The following is a 9,241-nucleotide window of genomic DNA, read 5'->3' as shown; positions in this document are numbered from 1 at the left end:
GATCCCGTTTGGATTAAAGACGGGAAATCAACACAGAAAAACGAATACATGGGATGGATAAGATCACAAGGGAGCTTAGCAAAACAGGAGTACTATGGAGGTAATAGACATATATGGGTACCAAAAACGTAGGTTAGATCATATGAAGTGAAGTCAAGTCCCTCCCAAGAAAGAAGGCCCACAAGGTATCAACCTTGACAATGTCCTAGGATACCTAAGAAGCAGGTATACAATAGAATAATATCAAAAGATGCTAAAGTCTACCATGGCTCACAAAAGGATGCAGAACAAAGATGGATCTCAAAGAATGTTCCTCTTGGACAAGGATTCTATGCAAGATATACAAAGATTTGTCTACCAGTCAATCGCAAGCCAACTGCAATTACACCAGACCTGCATGAACATATGAAGAACTCAACAAAACCTAGAGCAAAGCAAAGTCAACAAAGGAGATACAAAGGTCATCAAGAGATTTGGATTCCTAAGTCTTCCGATGCTCCTAGTCAAAAGTCAAATGTCAACGATCAACAGATGCCTACAACAACATCAAAGACTCCTATCAATAGGCCTACTTGGAGAATCAAACGGATAATGGAGTCTTCACAGTCAAAGAAGGACAACCTTCAAGTCTTCTTTGAATGCAGATTCAAAGAAGATAAAACATGTATGGCAAAAGAAACCTTCAATGCCAACGTGGTCCTTCACTAATCCTCTTTTTGAGGATTCAAGCTTACTTTTACCTGAAGAAATGTTTGTAATAAGCACAAGAATGTAAAAAGTCAAGTCGCCAGGGTGCAAAAAACACTCTTTGGCATAGTCAGAGTCGGGCTATTGAGCCATAAAATGAGCAAAGCATAAGTCCCAAAGCTTCAATTCATAATAAACTATGTGCTAAGAGTCGTAGTTATTAGGCTTATTCTCAAGCTGGAAGAGTTGAGCATATCTAAATCGTGTTGCTCATGCTGGATGAGATGAGCATAAGAGTCGAAGTCTATTAACTTACAAATGGTGGAGTGACGTAGAGTCCAACACTCACACACAGTGCACAGTAAGATGAAAGCACATATCCTCATCAACAAAAACCATTCTTAAAGAGGTGCCAGCTTGCAAAGCCATGTCATATGCTTTTATAGCTACACCATCTTTCTAAATAACCCCTCAAAATCTTTCTTGCACAGCATATTGTTTTCCATGCATTTCTGTGTATGCATAAATAGGATGTCCCATCATTGGACATATGCATTAGACACTCTTTTTGGCTTCCACCTATGCACCTTGAGTGGACTACAACAGGCAACAAATGTTCCATCATGCTACCCTTTCATATTTGCTGTCTCTTTATTTCCATATCTATCAGCAAATAATCCTTTGAGTACTTAATTAATATTTCCCATGCTAATAAGTACTCCAATAATGTGCGTATCCCAAAGGCACTTTTTTTCCACTGGGTCTTTTCCCTTTGGTCATCCAGGTATTAGACCCTAATTTAGAACCTCATCGTTCGACTTCCCTTGTATATACTTTTCATAAATAACTATCAGCCTCATCATTATGCTATTACAACGGACAAATGCAACATCATCTCTCACATCAGACATATTCAGACCATTGAAGATGCTGCAACAAATTAAAACTCATCAACAAATTCAATGACAAATGAAGACAATCAGACCATCAACAACCAATCAAAAACTTCCCTTGCCTCCACGGACACCTTTCAACAGTGCCCGAGGACGGGCACTAAAATAGGAAGGGGGGAATATTAACTGAGTCAACGTCAGTTAACAGAAGCTGATAAAGACCAAAGACGTACAAATGCACATTGAGGATGAATGCAAAGAAGCAGTAAAGATTGGAGTTACACATTTTCCACGTTTTCCCAAAATGGTCACGTATTGTAAATTCCTAAATTATTTCAAGCCATTGTAATATTTCTAATGTGTTACAGGCTCAATGGGAATTCCAAGTTGTAAAGAATATGTCACTTATTGTGCCTAGGTTGCAGATTCAATAAGTGGTGAGCCCTAAAGGCCTTGGAAGCCCAGACATTGCATATTTTTAACCTAGGTATATAAAGCAGTGTGTAAAAGAAATTAGGGTTCTCAAGTCATTTGTTGAGAGCACTCTTTGGTGAGAGCTCTTGAGGTGTGTGGCTATGGAGTCCTTGAGCTTCTCCTTGCTCATGAGACTTGATTAACACTAATCAATGATTCATTCTCTCTCACTATGCCTCTCTCTTACTTCTTATGATTGCCTATGATGCTTAGATTAATTAGATCTTAACTAATTAGTGGTTAATCCCTCTCTAATCTTGTGTGATTGCCCTATTTTGCTTGTGTATGCATGTAGGTTTGATTGAAGTGTGGTGCTCGATAGATCTATGTGTGTGTGCTTGCAATTAGTGTGTTGCATGATAGGATTAGTGTTGTGTGCGTCTTGCAATCGTAGTGTGTGTGATTGGGTTGATTAGAGGTGAAGAGAAGTGGATATGGAGATTGCCCTTCATTACGGCTTAGCTCCTCCATAGGCCGAGAAGCTCACCTCGTAGAGTTAACCATTTGTGTTGCCACGATTAGCTCACTAATAGTGTGAGTGTTTCCATGCCCTAGCCAGGTAGCTCATCCCTCCAGATTGATAATTTTGTGGTCATTGGAGCTATTGCAACGATGGGAACCCCAACAATAGCTCCTTTTGGACTTCTTATGGCTCAATAATGGTAAAGCCATAGGCAAGTCTAAATAGACCCCATTATTAAGACCAAAGCTCCTAAGGTGTGCACCATATCCCACATAGAGGGCTCAACAAAATTGATATAGATCCTAGTCCCACTTAACCTAATATAATTAACAAAATCAACCATTAATAGGCTACTTAAAGACCCCTCTTCTTAAGCAAGAAAATAGAAACCAAATGCTCTAATACCATTGTAATGGAAATGGCCTATGAACTTTGAGAATAGCGGAATTAAGAGAATTAAACTAAGCATTTTTGTGAGATCACTTTGAGAACAAAGAGAGTGAACTTGATGGTAGCAGCATGAAGATATTACTTAATTAACTTGGCATTACCAATACTTTTTCAAGAGAGACAAAGAGTATTAGAGAACATGACAATAGTTAAGGACAAGATTTACTTAGAGCCAGTCCCCCCTCTAAAAGGAGTTTGTATTATAGGTTCTCCCACTAAGAGAGACTTGGTACAATACAATCTTTGTGTTCCTTGTTACCTTGGTGATGCTATCAAGATGGAAAGCTTCATGCATCACAAGCATAGCATAAACTTTGCAAAAAGCATTAACTATCCCAATCCCCTGGGGGATTCACTCTATTTACAAAATGGGATGCCACCTGCAAGCGGACAACTTTGATAAAACCCCTATATGCAACTCATATTAGGGAATATCACCCCCCTTTCTACGCTTATACGATAATAAATGCATAAAACTATCATACCCCTATCTTACATATAAAATTTAGGTCTCACATGATCTAACTAAGTAAAACTAAGAAAAGAGCATGTAGCATAGTGACTGGCAACATACTATGGAACCACTTCCATTGATAACTAGATGTACCCTCAATGTGTCTTAGTTTGACTTTCAAACTATGTGCTCGTCAGCCTGCACTCTAGCTACTCTTCCAATTTTGACCCATCTAAATTACTCAAAGAACATGGTTATAAAGTTGTGTTAGGTTCTCCGTGTAAAATTGCATCTATACAAACTTTTTATAGCTTTCATCCCTCAACAAATGAATTATAATCACAAAACATTAAGCAATTGATACAAAGAAATTTGTTAGTTCTTGCCTGTATCTTTTGTAGCTATTGACTCACACGTTCGAGGATAGACTCTTTTGGGAAGCCATGATTTTGAAACACAAAAACTACTTCTCATTTTCTCCTTATCTCACTCCCCCCTCCGCCACGCCCCCCCCCCCCCCCCACCAAAATATGATACCCCCTCCCTTATTTTTAAGCTTGGGAGATAAATTATCGAGGGTCTACCCCTAACTTATACGCTTATGTAACTTGTAAAAAACAACCCCCTCCCCTGCACTTACGTGGTGCAGTAATTTTTCCATGGTGAATCCCCCGGGACCAAGCCTCAGCCCTAGGGCCTCAAATACCTTCAAAGGTGGAGCGAGCTAGCGGGGAATGAGGGTAGGGAAGAGGAAGAAGAATTATTCATAGGAGAAAGAAATAGTTCCTCACTTATCATCACTATTCCTATTTAGCATAGCATAATAACATAGTAATGAAGATGAAGAAGATAGAAAGATTAAGCCATGAAGCATGGCTCTTGGTTGGATTTGCATTCCATAGCCAAGATTGTTGGTGTAGGCTCTCCACTTCTCAACAAGCTTGGAGAAGGAGATGGAGCTCTTGCACTTTGCACTCCACACAATGAGAGAATGTGTGTGTGTGTGTGGGGGGGGGGGGGGGGGGGAGTATACCCCCCTCTCATGCTTGGTCCACCTCTCTCTCTCTCTCTCTCTCTCTCTCTCTCTCTCTCTCTCTCTCTCTCTCTCTCTCTCTCTCTCTCTCTCTCTCTCTCTCTCACTCATATTATTAATTATTTCATTTGGACATGTGTCCTTTTTTTTCTCTTTGAGAGAAACAACTTAATTATTTATTTTTATGCATCTAAATTCTCATTGGACGCCTTTAGCAGATCATGACGGCCACATGTGGAGGATGATTTAAACATGTGTCTTTTATGCTTCTTAAGTCATTTGGTTTGAATTGAATACTTCAAACCGTCGATGCCCCTTTAAAACCTTTCCAATAGGATTCAAGCACATCATGAGGGCCACATCTGGAGGATCATCTAAACTTGTGTCTTTTGTGCTTCTTAAGTCATTTAGTTTTTAAATGATAGGCCGAAAGAGAAATTTAATCTACTTCCTAGATTCTCAAAGAGACCCTTCTAGAAATTACTGGTCATTCTAGGATCTTTGTCCGACACTATGGATGTTGGCAAGCCATGATACTTGAAAAATTGAGATGTAAAGAGGGTTTTCGTTTGATGTCTCTTAATAGTCTTTTTGATAGGCATAGGGTGTCTTTTCTTGCTAAGCTTGTTGACTGAAACAATCCAAGTTGCTTCCCTCGATCAAATTCAATTTTGGTATACCACACATTTTGAAACATACTCTTATATGTTTACTTTTCATGGTAGACAAACAAGAATACATTTCGACTCCTTGAAGAGTAGCTTATGGAATCCCTCTTTGCCCCGCATAAGAAGAAGCATGGGATTCATACATGACTTTGTTATTGTATTGGTCAGTAACACATAGCCTAAGAAGAAGAATGGGATTCACGCATGACTTTCTTATTGTATTGGTCAGTAACACATGCTTCTTCTTTGCCCTGCATAAGAAGAAGCATGGGATTCATACATGACTTTCTTATTGTATTGGTCAGTAGCACATAGCCTATTGCCGTTTGGAAGATAACCATCCTCCAAGGTGAACGTTTCTTTTTTTTCCCTAATGCAAAGGTTGTGGATACGTACTTAAATTCTTGGTCAGTAGCATACTCATCTATCATAAAAGCTAGATCATTGTGAGTTGCTATAGACATCACATTTACCCTTGGCCATTGTGAAAGTGCATTGACCACTTGATTGTGCTTGCCAGTAATGTGAGCAATATGAAATTTAAATTGAAAACAAAAATTTGCCCACCTCATTTGTTTGTCGAAAAGCTTGGTTTGCATCATGAAGTTCTTAAGGCTTTGTGAACCATTCATAGGATGAATGGAACCCCCAAGAGATAGTGCTTGCATGTCTCTACGGCATGTAGAACAACTAAAAGCTCTTTTTTGTATATGCCCAAGACCCGTTCATCAGCATTGAGCCTTCGGCTCTCATCTGCTATGGCATGCCCTTCTTGAATCAAAACTGCTCCAAGGAAATCACCACAAGCATCACATTGGACCTCAAATGGCTCTGAGAGATCCGAAATCATAAGGAGTGGTTGGGAGGTAAGCTTGTCAAAAGCTTTTTTTTCTTTAGCAGTCCATGAATACTTAATGTTCTTCTTTGTTAAGTCATACAAGGTCCTACTATTTGAGAGATTTTTTCTATGAAGTGTCTATAGTATATACTGTGTACATACCAATAAAAATCTTCTTAGCTCATGTAGACTCCTTGGATTGGGCCATGCTTTTATTACCTCCAATTTTGATGTATCCATACGGATACCATCTTGAGAGATAATGTGACCTGAATATTGAATCTCTTGTAGGAAAAATTCACTTTTCTTTTTATTAATAAAAAGCTTATTCTCTCTCACAACTTGAAATATTACCTAGAGGTGTCACTTGTACTCCTCAAGAGAATTTGAGTGGCCTGAAGATTTTTGTCCATCGTGAGTTTGAATGTGGCTAAAGCATTTGTCAAGCCAAAACTTGTAACTTATCAAGTAGATCTTTTACCCGCAGCACAAGAAATCTCTTTTTTTCAATAGGGATCCTATTTGGTGCTCTAAAGTCGACACACATGTAATATGTGCCATCTTTCTTTTTCACCAAAAGTACTGGTGAATAGAATGGAGAGGAGCTAGGCCTCACCATCCCTTTTTCCACCAATTCATGCACTTACCTCATGATCTCCTCTTGTTTAGCTTGTGAAACTCAATAAGTAGGTTTATTAGGCGGCGATGTCGTGTAGCTCCGCTGCCATGATGAGAAAAAGAGCACAGAAATGAAAGCTAAGCTTCTTTGAAGCCTACACGTTAAGTGAGCAGTGATCAGGGCTTGATAACAGGCCAAGCTTAATGATTAATGTATGTCAGATGCGGCTTAGAAGGGCCAATAGATGCTTTAATGATGCCAAGAATGAGTATGCTTGCAGTGACCATAGATGGGAGATTATGATCTAGAATTGTAGTGCTTGAAGTGCTCTACCGGCCTGTCTTTACGGCTCGTCAATTGGAGCCACGATCAAGAAGTTATGGCACTTTGAAGTTTAAGTCGATTGCAGATCCGTACCGGATTGGGCAACTGCAGCTGAGGTGACAGAGATGAAATGAATGCACGGGTCTGAGGTGCTCACTTTGTGGAGCGCGTCGGTCTTTTCAGATTAGCGACGATCAGAGTTCAGGATGCCAAGATATTAGCCGTTAAAGATTCACCGGGGGCTGGCTCCGTACCAGTTCGGTCCGCTCGATCGGTGTGCCATCTGGGAATTTTGGCCTCCTCAGCAGGGTTTGTATGCGCTCTATGCAGTTTGAGAAGTCTAAAGGAATTAACGGCTCGTCAGATTGAGTTCAGGATCATGAGATAATATGGCTTGAGGCCGCTGTCAGCTGCCGGCACAACTAAGCAGGATGAATTTTGGAATCCGGATGTTATTGTCAGTCAAGGGTTGCTTTGGCTGGTATGTCACTCTGAACAATGAATTGGCCACTTCGTATACCAACTATGGCGCCTTTACAAAAGCATGATGTGTATGCCAAATATAATGCCTTATTTTTGCGGATCAAAGCTTTGATCAATGTCGCATGCCAAATAAAGTGAAGTTATGCATGCCAAATGGGGTACCCTTTCAGGGCCGCCTATTGCCCATATAACTATATTGGCCGCTTAATTTATGAATCCCAATGGCCCAACCTATGGCCGCCCAAAGGCAACCAAAGGGAGGCTGCCCGCCCACTTGAGAATGAAAGTGGCCCTAAAGTTAGGGGGTGTGTGAAGCCAAGGAGGAAGGAAGGCAATTGCATCCACAGCAGCGAAGGCGGGCCTACGCAGGGAAAGAAAGGATCGGAGCCGCCACAGATGAGCTCGGATGAGCACGCGACTGAAGCGAAATCTGCTTACGGTCTCCTTGCGTAGATGTTCGACACCGCTCACGCCGGGTTTTGTGAAGGTCGGAAATCGACCCCTCCATGTCATCGATGTTGTTCACATGCCATGTCAATGACGCCGGTGCCATTGTAAAAGGAAGACACGCTAATAATAGGGGTTTTTTTTGCATGCGAAGTTGCATGGAGAGTTAATGAGGAGGATTGAAAACCAACGAGTGAAGTGTTGGGAAGAGCTAGGTCGAAGAAGCTTGGAGGGGAGCATGAAGGTAGAGAAGGAGAGAGAAACCGAAGCATCTCTTCCTCGGCTTAAGCAAGAAGGAAGCCTCTCTCTCTCCATCATATACTCGAGAAGAGTTCTTACTCTCTCTCTCTCTCGCTCTCATGCTCGGCAAGACAAAGGAGGCAAGGCTCTCTCTCTCATATTGAAGGGAAAAGGGGGTATTTCTCTTCCTCGATGGTAAATAAGGAAGGACGAAGGAAAGTCTCTCTCGAGCTTGAACAAAGGGCTCGTTCTTTCTCTTGGCCATAAGTAGGAAGGAGTAGGAAGGGAGATCACTCAAGAGTGGACTCGGACTACCAAGAAGCTGAGCAAGCATGAAGTCTCTCTCTTGTCGAGCATAAGGCGAGCGACCATGATTAAAAAGTCAAGGAGGAAACAAGGCTAAGCAAGGAAAAGGAGCATTGTAGAGCACTCTTGAAGGCAATTGAAGCAGATAATTCAAAGACATTATAAAGCGACAGGAGGACATTTCCACAACCCTCATAATATAGAGATTGAATTAACATTCTTTGAAGTCCGGTGTCGTTAACGGCCCGGTTAATTCTGTAAAGCGGGAGCCTAAAGTCCTAGTTAGCAGATGATCCAAGTGACGGTGCTGTTAACAGCTCGCCTTGGCGTAAGGACTAAGTTGTACTCAAAGTAATATTCAATTAATTGATGATTGCGGTGATTGCCAGAGTTATCAGTTGTTCTTGTTCTCTCTCTTTCACACCTCCCACAGCCAGAGGCCCGGCGCCTGCCCGGCTCACGTAGCGAACACATATCCCCCGACAGGGATCTTCCTAGTAGAAGCTATATTGCATGGTCATCATCCCCTCGTTTTGGAGGTAGCTCACTAGGGATGTCATCAATGAAAACATCTTGGAATCCATTTGGGAAAATAGACAACTCTAATTCCTCTCTTCATTGCTACTAGTGAAAACATTAAAATCATTTACAGATTCTCTAACAAAAATCGTATATGCAAATTAGAGCTTTTTATTGACTTATCAAAAGCAAGCATTATCACTAGGGACATGGTGTTCCCCAACTCATTAGCGTCTATCTTCATGCGCTTTTGCCTGTAGGTGAAGTATATTCTTCTTTCAGGGATCTTCATGTTAGCAGCCATGCGGTTGAACCATGGTGCCCCTAGGATAACATCATCATC

The sequence above is a fragment of the Adiantum capillus-veneris genome, chromosome 25 (genome assembly GCF_014529385.1).
Source record: "Adiantum capillus-veneris isolate H3 chromosome 25, ASM1452938v2, whole genome shotgun sequence".
NCBI lineage: Eukaryota > Viridiplantae > Streptophyta > Polypodiopsida > Polypodiales > Pteridaceae > Adiantum > Adiantum capillus-veneris.
Note: the sequence above shows the minus strand (reverse complement) of the source record.